At 28.5% G+C, this 15,830-nt stretch overlaps 1 pseudogene; it reads left to right on the plus strand.

Moving 5' to 3' along the window:
- Positions 1 to 1,962: 1,962 nt before the first annotated feature.
- LOC132924745 (uncharacterized) lies at positions 1,963 to 9,494 on the plus strand (annotated as a pseudogene).
- Positions 9,495 to 15,830: the final 6,336 nt, after the last annotated feature.

The raw sequence follows: 15,830 nt of genomic DNA on the forward strand, positions 1-15,830 counted from the left end.
TATAAGACCTAATATTCATGTGCAAAAGATTTAGTTGGTTATTCTTAATGCTTGTTATATACTCATTCAAATCAGTGTTAACTATATTCATGTTATTGTTTATGATGTAAGGGTCTATAAAATCTGTATTTAATTCTATCATCTATTGATATTAATTAGTCTATACAAATGTTTAAAAATTAAAGTGTTAGTGTACGTAATTATGACGATTACATGGCCTAGATAAGAGTGTGCGTTTATAATACTAGAGGAATAATGCAAAATCGTTAAAATTCAATATTGTGTTTTAAATAAGAATTTATAGTTGGAAAATATATGAGTCATCATATTTTGCTGGTCGGATATATACCATATGTTTATGACAAATAAAAATTTAAAGCTGAGTAAGTTAATAATGTTGTATGAAAATAATATAAGAAATTGTTTTACAATATAATTTTTATACCCGTTAGAGAAAAAATAACAAAACAATAACAAAAAAATTATAAAAAATGTAAATCATCATTAAATCTAACTTGTATTTTTTTGGCCATTTCGTCCTTTTTGCAAAATATTCTCCGATTTGAGGTCCAAGTGTATCTGTAGCCAAGTTCTTTTGCCTTTGTACGGGTTTCCCAGAATAACTTCCTATTGTAAGCCGTCAAGCTTTTATTGATAAAAATCCTCGAGCCGTTGTATTCAATTTTTCCACGTTTCTTTAAAAATTCATCACGTTTCCTTTTAGATGAGAATTCCGCTACTATCTGAGGCGTTTCTGAGTTTTGTCGTGAAGGTTTTCTGTATGCGTTTTCAATGTCAAAAAGATTAAGATCAATATCAATTTTGGAAGCTATATCATTAACTAGTGTTACGACATTTTCATTATTTTCTTTTTTAACACCACTTATTTCAATAAAACAAGCTCTCTAGTTTTGTTCCAGGACATTAATTTTAAATTCTAAAGTTATACTATCTAATTATACTTTCATTTTCTTTTAGTGTTTTTTCTAGCTCTAGAATTCTATTGCTAAGAGTTGTAAGAGTATTATTTGTAGTTATTTGGTTTTTTTTTAACACATCGTCTAGTTTGCTGACGATTATATTAATATCAGAATCAATTGTTATCTTATTAATGTTTATACCTTGGGTTAGTGGAAACGGTTTGACTGGAGTGCAGTCATCTCTTTTTTGTTTCAATTTTTCGGTACAGTCCTCGCAATCAAAGGCCATGCCGTTAGATTTCATGTAATCAATGCTATCTGAATTTATATTTGCGCATTTAATATGAAGTACGTTTTTACATGTAGAACATTGAGTACTGGACTCGTTTCGCGAAACCGCAACCTTGCATTTCGGACACAATGCCATTATTAAGACTGACAAATATAACACTAATAACACACGACCGATTACGTCGGCTTATCGAATGGAACTGAAATTCGTAGCTAAAAAGGGGGGCTGCGTGAAGTTGGCCCCCTATTTTATTTTGCTTATAGTGGCCAGGGATATTATTTGTAAATTCTAAAAACCAATTTGCAAAATAAGTACATCATTTTCAAAAAAATCGGTCATGGTGGGGGGGGAGGGGCAACTTCACGCACGTCCAAAAATTACGTGGTTAATATTTATTATAATAATTCGTCATACATTTATTTATTATGACGGGTATTAATACGTCGTTATCTGAAGAATTCCGCGATAAAATACAATAAAGTTATAACTACTTTTTAAAAAGTGAAAATATAAAGTGAATCATAAAAAATTTTTCGAAGGAAATTTGGGTCGCGGTACTAAAAAGATTGAAAACCACTGGCGTAAGCTAAATCATAATATAGTGTGCATTGTACCTATAATTGAATACAAATTAATATATTTTTTACAATTTTAAATATAACTAAATATTAATCATAATTTATAAGATTACTTGACATTTTTTTTTCTAGGGATTATAGAAATAATGCAAACTTCAATTTATATCCTAGAATGATAGTAGCATTAGCATTTGTTCCTCCAGAAAATGTTGTCCAAAGCTTTGAGGATTTGAGTAAAGAACTTGAACGAGTAGAACCAACTTTGCAACCAATTTTAGATTGGCTGGAAGCCTGGAAACATATTATATTGGTATATTACGAAAAGAAGGTGTGAGAAGAGTTCCAGCATTTCCAATTCCAACATAAAGTTTATACAACAGAGTTCTAGCTGAACAAATGGTAATAATTTTATTGGATCTTTATTATATATTACGTCGCATCAATATCGCGTTATTGTACGTTTCATGAAATGGACAACGTTTGCATCGATTTCACGAAATGGAACCGCGATTTCTCCACTTCACGTAATTACACAAAATGGATTATATTTTGTGAAATGGATACCTAAACCGTCATAAACGGAACTTGTTCCGTTATTTGAATTTCCATAAAGCAAAAATTTAATAAAACAAATTGTTATAATATATTATTCCTAAAAAATCATTTATAAGTAATTATTTTTTTATAAAACTAATTTTCTTTGTCAAACGACATTATTTTATTTATTTATTAACAAAAATATAAAATGAAAAAATAATATGTACTTTACACTTTTTTATACACTATTTGCACACTATACAGTATACGTATTGAACGATCTTAGCAAAATTAATACTGATATGCATTAGTGGGTCGAATTGTTGACGATTATCGACCAACAATAATACTTATAAACAGATAACACCTAAATATAATATTATGACAGTCGTTTATGATAGAAATAGAACAGATTAGAATTATTGTCACGTCAAGCAAACAGCATAGCCGCGTTAGGTTAGGTTAGTAAAATAGTAAGAATATACATTCTTCAGACTTACATTACCTCTAATATATTTAATTTTAAATAAATTGTCGGTAAACATAATAGTTTATATTTAAGTACCTATTTTTAAAATATTTTCTTAAAAATAATAATAAAATAAAATTATTAGCACCCCCGGTAGTTGCGATACTGCATATACGGCTAAACAGTATAGCATATACAACATACGAAAACACTAATAAGTAATAACATTACAACTATGATTCTCGATTTTATACAAATATTTTTATCGGTGGTGTTTAGTGGTATCACGTGCATAAAAGGGTTAATGAATAATGATTGAATTATTAATATAGTATATAAGTATTGAGCTTAAATTTCATCTTAGAGTCGTAGCAAAAAACCTACACACGTCTATAACAAGTATTTAATTTTTTTCTCATATATTGTGAAATAGCAAGAGTCTTACGCAAGACCAAGATTTTGAAAGTCTTGTTTTGATCATCACCAGTTATACCTACATAGTAGCTTTTGTATAGGATCTCTTTTGGCTTTTTAATTTAATTGTGTTTCATTTACGATTGATCTGATAGTTTTATATACATATTCGGGTGTGCCTCGCTCTGAGTGAAACTCGCTTAGAGCGAAACTCGCTGTAAATGAATACCCTAGGATGAATGAAAGAGCTTGAAAGTGGAAAGTTTTCAAAAAAGGAAGACCTACCGCTGATTGGTAGTACTGCGAGTCTTTTATCGGGATGAATGATGATAAGGCGGTTGTTGTCGGAAATTGATAAGACGTTCGTGGCGTCGATAATAATATTATTTTTAAATTATTATTATAATGCCTCGATTTTCGGCTTGTGGAAGCCGCCTTCGAGGGGGTCGAGTGAAAATCGTTTCAAGGGAAATTTGGTTGGAAATGGTAGTCGGGTGTCTAGAAATCGGTCACATATATAGTTTGTCTCGAGGCTTGCCCGGTTCTTTTTTGAATGTATAAAAAATAAATAAGTACGAAAATGGTAATGAAGCGTCTAGCTATCAGTCCTCATTCGATGCAAATCGATACCTGTGCTGGGCAATCCGCCTACGGTGGATTGTTATACCTCCTGACGTCGAAAGTCTGATGTCGTATAGTAGGGAAAAAGTTTAAGTCGAACGTTAACGTCTTATCTACGTCCTATTTACTGCGTCGAATTGCAGACTACGTGGGCGCAAATTATGAAATCTGAATTTTTTATTTGCTAAAAATTGAATATACTTTAAGTGTTACCAAACCCCTCAGGTAGGCAATCCGACTGCGTCGGATCGCGGACGATATGAGTATTATGAGTTATTATAAGTGAAATAATCCACAATACATTTATTACATCAGGTTGTAATTAAATATTAGTGTGCATACCCGATCTATATGACTTTAATAAATACATTATAGCACAGTCTCTTAAAATATTTTCTAAGTATTCCATACATACACATATTGTGTTTCGTCAGGTAGGAACCAATCTCTTTTACAATATATTAAATATTATATAATATATACTATAAATAATATAATATAACATACTCAGTGGTAGTCAATAAGTACTATTACAAAAAACATAATAACAAAGCTGATACCAAAACATGTATATTTAACACTTGCAATATTCAAAAAAAAAAATTAGTACATAAATATTGAAATACTGCTTTTTATTAGTCGAATAATAAAAAAAATATACCGACGTTGCCAGCGAAATCATATAAAAATAAAAAAAACATTGGAAAAAAAATGCAAAAAATGATTCGCAGTGTTTATCAAAGCGCCGCCGGAAATGTCGCCGGAGCGGGTTCGATCTCGTTACACTTGCCTAATTCCTATCCTAGCCTAACGCCTAATCCTATCGCCTACAGTTTGAGTTGAAGACCAACGGCAAATCTCGAGCAATTAAACCGTTTCCAAATCGTCACCAAATTCGCGTTGTACGTCGTTTTACTCGTTTAATTCGTATTTCATTACACGCACGGACATTCTCGTTAATTTTCTTTTGAATATATTTGTAATCGATATCCGTTTTATGCGTATTTTATATATATATTTATTATTATATATATATACATATACATATATATATATGTGTATTATACGACTTTTGTCTCACGCCCAATCGCTAATTTTTACGATGGTACAAATTGATAAGAGCTTATGACGACGCATTGTCGATGTTATGTAATGTCACTGTATACTGTATAGTGAACTCGCTGACCAATGAGTTAAATCTTTTAAATAGATGTCAGGCTGGTGGTGAACTAATTTTTAAAGGTAAGTAATATTAATATTATAAATGTTTAGGTTAATTTAACTACATCATTAAATTGTATAATTTTTAGTAAAATCTAGTAAAATCTTCAGTAAAATTGAATATGAAAATATTATAATTAAATACCTATGTGTAATACATTTTTGTACATTTTCATAAATATGCACTTAATTATAATATTAAAACCAGTGTAATAGTGCATATGTAAAAAAAAGGGGTAAAAACGGGAATTTTTAAGCATAATAAGTTTTCGACAATATCGATTTTTTTATTTTGCTGTAACTCGAAAGCGAATCGTTGACTTGAAAAAGTAACTTGAAATTTTCACAAAATGTTTATATTAGCGTTATTTATTTACGATTAAATGTTCAAAATATTTTGTATTTTTTTAAGCTATTTATAGACAATTGACATTTTCGATTTTTCTCAGTTTTTTTTTTTTTGAAATGACTATAAAAATATTGGCCAAAAAATCTTTAAAAATTAATACAAAGTTTATTATAAGTTGTACTTATCGTAGTAAAAAAAAATAAAAAATTGTTAGTCACAATTTTTGTTGATAAGCTTTTGAAATTCAATTGTTTACAAAATATTTAAATATGTCAAGATCACGAAAATTTTCAAGGAATTTCGAAGTTGAAAATTCAAAACATTTTTGTGATTTATCACCATATCTCTATAACTATAAACCAGAGCGATACCCACTTATTCAATTTGATATTTCTAGGCTGTGTTGAGGATATTACTGGTAAACTTATATTTGCTTGCCAATCATTAATTGATCAAGCATTAACATTTGATGTTTATCAAATGCATGTAGATGCAACTTTTAAAGTAGTGCCTAGTAAACCAAAATCCCATCAACTTCTGATAATACACATTATGATAGATAATAATGTAAGTAATTTAATATTTAATTTGAGCTAAAATAGTACCTATATTAAATTAACTATAAATAATATAATATATATTTATAATTTTAAAATATTAATATTTATAAGATTTTATATTCTAGAGTATTCCTCTGGTGTACGCACTTATGGAGAAAAAAAAGTGCCAACGCTTATGACTCGGTACTGAATTTTGTAAAACAAAATATCTTACAAAATTTTTGACCTACAATTGCAATTACAGATTATGAAAGAGCATTAAAACTTTCCTTCAGCCACTATTCATGGTTGTTGGTTCCACGTCAACCAAGTTAGTTAATCTATTATATATTATACTATGATAATTTTATAGCATCTTATATTTAATATTTTATGTATTGTCGTTTAACATTTTATTATACTATATTAAAAATTGTTTTAATGTAATAATTTGTCATTATACTATAATATTATAAATTATGTATATATTTTCTTTAAGGCTGTGTGGCGTAAGATGAAAAAGTTAAGGTACTTACAATTGATGAAAAACAATTCATGGGCAGTTAAAATCCCGGATGTTAATGGTGATTCCCTTACTGCCCGCTCGACGAATCGAAGAAGGATTAAACGAACTAAAACGTTACGCAGAAGCACATAATGTTGATCTACATATGCTTTTTGATTATTATGAACGGTAATTTAACTCTAATAGATTATTATTGTTTCTCGACATACTTTACATAATTTATTGAATGGTGTTGAATAATTAAAAAAAAAATAGATCTAAATTAAGTTTATTGGAATTAATTTATGTTAAGTTACAAACAGATAAATTTAATTTTTATTTATTTGTTATGTATAGATATTGGTTAAGAAATATAGGAGTTGAAGTACTTTCTGTGTATAAAAAAGTTTATAGGACAAACAATAATATTGAGTCTTTCCATAATAAATTAAGGCAAACTTTTCAAGTATCTCATCCTAACATATGGGCATTTTTAGGTGTCGTATACGTCACGCGATGATTTAACGTATAAAATAGGTATCTCGGTATCCGATTCCCAAACCGTCAAACAAGTAATATCGACACCTGCGATAAGCGCTTACTCAGCAATCCTTTGGTGACCACGATAACGAGTACTACGCAAAGGACAATTTAATAAGACCTCGCAGGGTTTATACGTTACAACTCTAAGGTTACTTTACTCTCAAACAACTGACCACGATAACGAGTACTGAATGGTCTGAATGTTTGAGAGTGAGATCTCTTTAACCTGGACAAAATCGTACTATTTCTCAACTGACCACTATAACGAGTACTGGAAGAGAAATAAGGTATTATAGTGTCTTGCTATTTTCTACTAAAGTGTTTCCTCGCCGCAAACGCTTAGGTGCGTACCTCGATATGAGAATAAAAACAAAGCTATATTAATTGAAATAAAATAAACATATAATAACACAACGAAATAATTAAAGATATTAAAATAAAACAGTTGTCAGCCGTAACACACCACGACTGCCCGATCGCTCCGTTTTTGTCGTCGCCGTCGACAATTTAATTATTAATTTTTGTCGAATCGGTATTTGTTGACTCCCGCTTCGTATATATACAACATTACAACATAGGTAATATGTGCTGAAATAAATAAATAATTTTTTTTTACGCATTAAATTATTAGTTAACTACAATATATTTATTTAGGAAATTTGTGTAAAATAAACACAAATGATTCAAGAATAAAAACAGCTAGTCGTCAACTACGTCAAGGTAGAATCAGTACAAAAAGTTTCCTTTTAAGATGTTCATTCACTGTAGCAGGGTATGAAGAAAGGATGCGATATATGGCGTTAGGTCAAAATAATGTAGAAGAACCTGAAGAACATTTGTTTATGAACGACGGTAAATCTATTTTAATAGCTGTTAGCTTTAAAATATGTTTAATTATTATTTATTAGCTATTACTTATTACTATTTTTTTTTAATTTTAAAGACAATCTTGACATTACTGTAGACGAGCCTGCTAACAATATAGAAGAACCAGCTGTAGTCAATGAAAATGTACAAAATATTAATGCAGACAACTTATTTAGTAATTACATACGACATACGTGTTAAATTCAACATAGAGTATATTTATTGTTTATTTAATTTTTAATAGATATCGATTTTGACAATAGTGATATTATGGTACTTGAAAGACGTAGAAGAAGGATTTTTAGTAGCACTGAAGATGAATCCGAAATCAAATCAAATAATTGTAATAACTAGTTATTTTTTTTTAAGATAACAATAATACATAACAATTTATCCTAAGTCTAAAACTCTTAATAAAATAAAAATGTTTAAACTCTGTATTAGGAAATGAAGAAGAATGTGTTTCAAAATATTCTACTCATTGAGTATTTTAAATTTATTTTAGTTGATATTGAAAACCTAGAAGTACCACAACATGAACCTCATAATAATAATTGTTCTATCCCCATTAAAAATATTACAACTACATAATATTATCCACTGTTTGTTAGAAACCTAAAAAAATTATGATCTCTTATATTTATTATCTTATGTTAAAGGTCGGAGTTTTATGATTTTATATATTTATAAAGTTGGAGTAAGATATCTTTACAATTCATGACATATACATTAAAAAAAAAAAATTGATTTTGAATAAAAAAAAAATTTTTTTGGGGCTATAGAACTTCAATAGGTACACATTATTTTTATTTTTATTAGCAGGTAATTTATATGAAAATATAAATCTAACATCTACTTAGACATTTATAATTTATACATAGGACACACTTATATTACTTCAAAAAAAATTATTTAGAATAACTTTATATATATACTCTATTAGTCTTATAATATAACATGTCTACTAATAACAGTGATATTACTTTACATTATTTACTTTTTATCTTATGAATAATTTTAGATTTTGATCAAGAAACACAAGAAACAGTTAATCCTGTTATTGAAGTGCCAGATAATAATCAAGTCATGGGTATGTAGTGAAATATAAAATTCATAATGTATAATATCTTATTCTGAATTATTACTAATAAAATATAATAATAATGTTTATTATATAATAAAATATAATATTTTTCGACATCGTATTATTAATTAATAGATTTACAACTTCAAGAGCTGCCTAACAGAGCAATGGATGATATCCCTGGGCCAACAGAACATGATTGTAAGATAAATGGAAACAATTATACTGTCTTGTTATACTCTTATATACTATTTATACTCTATAACAGTGGATGAAAGGGATTTTTTTGTTCCCGAAGACTTATGGAAAACTTATGGAAGTGATGAACATTTGGATATTCCATATGTCCAAGTTAATACTAACCACATCATTGAAATAAATGTCAATGAAGAAACAATTTGTATTGTCTGTAGAGATAATACTAGAACTCATGCACTTGTACCTTGTGGCCACAAAGTGCTTTGTGAAGATTCTGTGAACCTTTTAATTGATAAGCGTTGTTCTCTCTGTAATACAGACACAGAGTACAACTTATCAATTAGAATTTGGGATTAGTTTTTTTTATTATTTATTATTTTATAATTTGTGACTACTCGACTAGATTTGTTCCCGGTCGAGAGTCATAAGTGGCCGCCTCGAATAGGTTGTACGGTCGCCAACCACGGACCGAGGCCCGAAAGCCGGAGTGCCGTGGATTTTTGTTTTTTCTTGGTTACATATGATAATACACATTGTAATAACATTGGGACAGTGACATACGTGTAGTCGATAAATATAATAAACAACAAAACAAAAATTCGAGAGAAATAGAAATATTTTTAATTTATTTGCATATTAGCTTCAAAACTGAAAGTTGGTGCCGAGAAAGCCACCTGGCACAAAACTCGGTCAGAAATATAATAATAAATTAATAATTCTAAAAAAACATGTAAGGTAACGGCCACGGTGATATATTATAGGATATGAAAAAAAAGATGGTGTTAACCATTTATATTACCAAATTACCAGACGGAGTGTGGGTATGGGTTGCCCCTCGGCGCACCAGCAAAACGGCTTTTACTCACAGTCGTTCATCTTCGGAAGGCAGGAGAAAATGGAGTGCCGTGCCTTTGCGTTGTCGGCCCATACCATGATATGTGGTTGGCAACGAAACAGACGACAGGCGACAGAGGGGGTCACATACGTGCGGATAATTATCCGATTAATTAATTATAGTATAGTAATGACTATTTGGGGTTACGTGGCCGATATGTTACAGTGACCTAATTAGGTAATTAATTGGTGATCGTCTGTGCGGGGAGACCTTTACACCTAACCCATGGGTACTAGGAGTGGTGCGTGGGTGCGATATTTTCCCAGGCGGTGAGGTCATTGATCGGCGGAGACTCGAGGTCCATATGATAAGTCGCCTTATCGCACGCCGCGCTCGTAATATACCTGTAATTTGGCCTTCTATGGATAATATGTGTGTGTGTGTGTGTGTGTAATTTGCGTTGGACGTCACAAATTATTTGTTATTTTTAAAATAATTAAAAAGTTTTAAAATTCAATTAAAGATAATTTATTATAAAAAATTGTTTGTATACCCAACTCGAAAAAAGAAAATTTGATGTATTATTATGTTTATCTTTAAAGATTTAGTTCTCAACTTTTTAATTAGATACTGAATTTCTAAATACAACAATCTTCAATTAAATACACATTGATGAGTGGATTTGATTAGTCATCGGATATAGAAATGTATGATAAAAAAAATTTGTAAGTATAATATTATTATAATATTGGCTGCATTTACATACACAAAATTAGCTTTTACAACTAATAAGTCCTAGTTACGGCTGTAATAGGTAAGTACTAGTATTGATTGTAGAATATACTTTAATATATTCTAAAAATTTAAAATCAATGGTACTAACTACTAGGTAGGTACCTATAATCTCAATCCTTTCGATCCCGTTGCAAATTGCATGTACATATAACATATATATATGTATATATTAAAAATGGATAAGCCATCGCCATGACTATATTAATAAAATAGAGGGAAATGTGTCGGAATGGGGAAGAGAGAAAGACTGTTTTTATCATTACCACTCATTCTGCCAGAGGTCTCATCATAAATTATGTATAAATTTGTGTGGTGATTTTATAAATCTATTTGACAAAACGTTGTCTTATGTGTTGTGAAAATGTCACTAACTTGCTTAGAATTTAGTAAAAATATAAATACTTTGTTCACAATAACTATTGTGTAGATACCTATGAATAATTATGATATAATTAAACAACTACACATGTACTTTATATAATACCTGTTAGACTCATTAAATTATTGATATATTTATATATATTATATAGAGTATACAATATACAATATACATATACTTATATTTATATACTTCTAAGTCCTATTATTAATTTATATTTAAACAAAGTAAATGTAATAGATAATAAATTATAAAAAAAGTTTCATTGCAACACGTTGCTATTATTGGATTAAGTTGATGAGAGATTATGTTTAAAATACAAAACAAGTGATGTATTGTTATAAAAAGTTTACACTACAAGTTCTAGAAAACATTCTGGTAGACAATTCCTTTTTGTTAGAGTGTCAAATACAGTTATATGCAGGGTTCCCATACATATTTTTAAAATTTTACTAAATTACTAAGCCGTCAAGTACTAAAATACCTACTACATTATACCTATAATTTTGTAAAAATATTTTGTGATTGTATGATGTATATATGTAGTATAACCTATGTGAACACCCCTGGTTAAAGTATGAGAATTAAATTAATTAATGAATTGAAAATTTTTGTAATTAATAATCCATAACAATTAAAGTACCTACATTATTATTTATTAATTTATTATAGTTTGTAAATATTTTAATATTCACATAGAATTTTCTCTTAGATATCAATTATATAATGTATAATTATTGGTATTTTAAATAACAAATAAAAATAAAAAATAACACATAACTCATTTGACAGTAAAAACTTGAATGTATAATTCAGACTAAATTTTAAAAATGATATCTAACTGGACATTATGATAATTAGTATTTTTCAAACCACATTATTTGAAGATGTACAAATTAACAAAATAGAATGAACATGGTTAATTGTGAATATGTAGTAAAATCCAATACCTAAAATGTATATAATTTGCTACTGCATAATTTATTAAACTCGCCTGCCAAAAAAATAAAATACCCTAATTGAAAATTAATGTATTAGATATTAATTAGCGAAGTAACTATGTCACAAATATAATTGTACATAATATTGTAGTACTTAATTATTACTTTTATCTAAATTAATTAATACGTACTCTACTGAATTTTTGAATAATTTTTAAAAAATATTTCAAAAATACAAAAATTTTAGTTAAATGGATACCTTAAAATAAATGATTGTGAACCAAGTGAGCTCATTGTAAATGTAGCCTACTTGAGTGCTTTACCCATCACGGCATCACCGTTATATTGTCCAAAAAGGATGAACATTTACCACTATTATTTTACTGGTTTTGTTTTTACTATTACACTTATTGCAGTATAGTATATTATAATAATTGTTATATACCATGTATACCATGTTTTAATAAGTTTTATCATGAATAGGTAGTAGTTACTATATTTGTCATAAATGATAGCAGAACTTAAAAAAAAAATTTTTAATATAAAACAATTATCTAAATACATTTTTAAAGATCGATGAAAATTAAATTAAAGAGTGCTGGTATCTCCTAAAACTCATTGTGTGTATATATACCCTGCCAATAGGTTTATCAATGCAGCAATGTATTCTGACTTCCCAAATAATTATTATGCCAATAAAATTTAGACATGTCAAATAAGACATCGAAGTTGAAAATCAAAGTATTATTTCGACTATTTATTAAATTTAATTTGTACACAGACACAAAAAAAACACATATCATTGTAAAATCAATACATCAAAAGTGCAGGCTGATCAGATATATTAGAGAGAGGTGAGGAGGGGCAATAACAATTTTCAATTTAAAGTTTCGATGGTGACTCTATCTCTCACATTCTATTTCACTGATTTATGTTAATGGCATTTATTTAAAAATATGCATGTCTATCTATCTTTATTCTTTAATATGTTCAAATTGTTATAAAAACAACTTATCAGGAACTTTGTATTAAATGTTTCAAACTTTTTGACTCACGAAAAAAGTTTTATGGTGAAGTATGTGCTTTGTCTATGTTTAAACATTTTTATAATTTTTGATAAGTAAAATTACCTATTGTTTATAATTCATTTAGGAGTGTCGTAAGGCAGTTTAAGAAGCATTTAAAATAGAAATAGTATTTTAGTAATATTTATGGCCTACTCCTACCCCTTAAAATAACGAATAAACGCGCGTCCAGATTTGTACCGTCCAGGTTTTAACGGTCTGGTTTTGTACCGTCCAGATTTTTACGGATTTAAAAATTTTAAATTCTAGAATTGAACCGTCCATATTTTTACGGTCCAGTTTTGTACCGCCCAGATTCTAACGGTCCAGTTTTGTACCATCCAGATTTTTACGGATTTTAAAATTTGTTATTCCAGATTTATACTGTCCAGATTTTTACATTCCAGGTTTATACATTATACGCGCTTCTGTTTAATATACCTGTATGTGGTGTTATATGCACCCGTATTGCAATTAGACGTGCTATTATATTATATATATATTTGGGTAACCCATCCACTCCTGTCGTAACACATACGCAAGTCGTTGCCGATAACCGCCAACAATTGTAGGATCGGTATCGGCGTCAACAACTTGTATTTGGTACATCTACATAGAGTAATATTACTCTATGATCTGGTATGGCAAGTTAATTTTACGTTTATGAAAGTACCCATACTACCTATCTATAGATTATCCTGGATGTCCTGAGTTCCTGACTCCTGAATGCGTAAATTCAAAATTATTTGTCAGTTGGCATTCGTCAATTGTAGTTTAGTTGTATTTTTCTACATTTATTTTATATAGTATTTAAATATGCCAAAAGTTAAACATATTGACAGTTTAAGTTAAAAAATACAATTCGGTGAAAATATATTATCAACCGCACGATGGATAAGTTTTAACTTTGGAAAAAAAGTACATGGTAAAAAGAAAAATTTTTAAAAATTTTAAATTTTATATAATAGGTATTTTCATTATGAAAATTAAAAAATTACCACTGAGCTAATTCGGTGCTTGCTACGCACACATTTACACGACCCGTATGAATACACATAGAAATTGCCTATATTGAACTCCTTAAAAACGGTCGGTATCTATAATTTAAAAAAATATTGAATCATAAAAAATATACCTATATAAAAATATAATATCTTTCATTCTTCATCTTTTTATAATAGTACTAGCTGTCCCCGTGGCCCGTGCACTTCGTCGTCAGAACAAAATGCACCCGTATTAATTTTGGTTGCCTATAATGCTAACACTGCTAACATTTAGCGTAAGGATAAAAACTATTTTATGGTTTTCTTATTTGGTGTATAGATGATAATACCTCTGGCATATCAATTTTACATAACTATGCCGCCTGCCCTGCCTAGAGTTGCATTATTTCAATTGATTAACCGATTATGTATCATTCGTTAAAAATAATCTATTAAATTTATATTAATTAAGCTATGCATAGCTATAATTTTAATTATTTTTAGATATGTTATAAAATACCAAAACTTCAAGAAGGAGCTATTCCTACAATTAGTATTACAATAGAGCAAAATGTATTGATCGATTTATCAACTTCAGAAATGGTACTGTATTAAGTGTTATTTACTAAGAAACATATAATATGTAAATGTAAATGAAACTTGTTAATTAAATAGCTAGCTAGGTGGTATGAAGGTGATTATATAGATTATGTAGATAATTATAGAAAGAAGTGATCAATCAATGTTTATCAATTCTAATTGTAGTTATTCAATCTCAGTGATGTCTTATAGTTGTACCATTCCAAGAAAAAGAAAGGTATATTTAACATATTATTAATAAACATATTACAACCAAGATTCTGTTTGACCTTAGATCATGTTATCAAATTTCGTCGTCTAACCAATATTATCTTAAATCATGTATAATTTCTGTGGTATAATAGCACAGAACAATAGTGAAGTGAAGTAAAGAGTGATAGAGCAATATTTTAATTCTTAAATTTATTATAACTATAAGAGATAGGACATAAGTCACAAATAAGTTTAAAGTAAAATTTAAAACTTTCTTACAAACTTTGACATAACTTTTGTTATTTTTATTTGTTGCATTAAAATTGATATTCATTAACAAATTTACCTGGAATAAAATTTTAATAACCAGGTATTTCAGATTTTAAGAAAGGTTTATTCATATTTGTTTCATAAGGTATAACAATAATAATAAAAGTTTTAACATTCATTTTTAAAAGTATTATTTTTGAAGTTTTAACAAGTTATTATTATCATTTATTACCTATTACTTTAACTCGTCGCTGAAAGATGTAAGTACTATTTTATAAAATTGAATACTTATGAATTTATGATGTATCTAATTCTTTTGTTCTATTTATTTAGTTTTCTGGCTTTAAAATTTAATGCAAAAATTTTAAAAATTGATCATCTGCAATAAGATATTCACTCATTTGATCACATTTAAATATTATTATATATCTATAGCCTATAACCTAACCTATGATATTATAATCTTGTCGTTCTCACGCTAGTGCCAATTTCATTTTTTCTATTTCAAACGGTTTGTACCTAATGGATGTTTTTGATATTTTATCAAACATAAAATTGTGTGTTCCTTCTTACTGTTCTAGAAATAGCAGAAACCATACATTTTTCTATATTCCTTTCCACAATTTTAATTTAA

This window comes from Rhopalosiphum padi, chromosome 3 (genome assembly GCF_020882245.1).
Source record: "Rhopalosiphum padi isolate XX-2018 chromosome 3, ASM2088224v1, whole genome shotgun sequence".
NCBI classification, from domain to species: Eukaryota; Metazoa; Arthropoda; class Insecta; order Hemiptera; family Aphididae; genus Rhopalosiphum; species Rhopalosiphum padi.